Below are 922 nucleotides of genomic sequence, written 5' to 3'. Positions count from 1 at the left end.
TGTGTGTGTGTGTGTGTGTGTGTGTGTGTGTGTGTGTGTGTGTGTGTATGAGAGAAAGAGAGAGAGAGAGAGATTGAGCACACACCAAGGAATACTTTTTAATATGACTTTTTATAAAGGCACATATTTTTCATAACAGAAAATCCTACCATCCATGGCTATATGGAAATTGATTTTGTGAGAAGTCAAGCAGCATGTGTTAGAATGAAGGCTTAAAACTTCTAGGTTTGCAAAGCTTCTTCAGGTACACAGATGACTGGTCCTGGCCCTGGTGGACGAAGGGCTACATTGGAAGATAGCCCTGGAGAAGTCCCCTCTGGTATAGAAGGGAGAATAGACTAGATCCCTGTAGTCTTACCTGGAGGCTAGACGAGCATTTTTCAGGGTTGTAGAGATGATTCCTGTTCAAGGACAGGTTGGACTAGACTCTCGCTAAGGTCTCTTCCAGCTAGTTCTGTGAATCTGGTGTTCTCTGTTTTCACAGTCAATTCTCTAAGGTCCCTCCCAACTCTAACAGACTTTATTCTGCAATAATAATAATAATAATTATAGATATTATTTTTATAGTACTTCAGAGTTTATGAAGCACATTCCTCACAACCTATGAAGTAGATAGTACAAAGATTATTATCCCCATTTTACACATGAATAAATTGAGGCCCAGGGAAGTTAAACGACTTGCCCATTGTCATACAAGTAACATGTACCAGATGTGTTAAGATTTGAATGAATGTCTCCTGAACCTAAACCGAGCATTCTTTCCATGACGCCCTATGTTCTAACACTGTATCTTCCAAAGTTCCTTCCAGCTCTGACATTCTGTGACTCTAGCTATATACTTTGCAGCAACTGTATCTCAGTTTAGAGAAAGAAAGGAAGGAAGGAAGGAAGGAAGGAAGGAAGGAAGGAAGGAAGGAAGGAA

Source organism: Vombatus ursinus, unplaced genomic scaffold (assembly GCF_900497805.2).
Source record: "Vombatus ursinus unplaced genomic scaffold, bare-nosed wombat genome assembly UNPS02014786.1, whole genome shotgun sequence".
In the NCBI taxonomy this organism is placed as follows: domain Eukaryota; kingdom Metazoa; phylum Chordata; class Mammalia; order Diprotodontia; family Vombatidae; genus Vombatus; species Vombatus ursinus.
Note: the sequence above shows the minus strand (reverse complement) of the source record.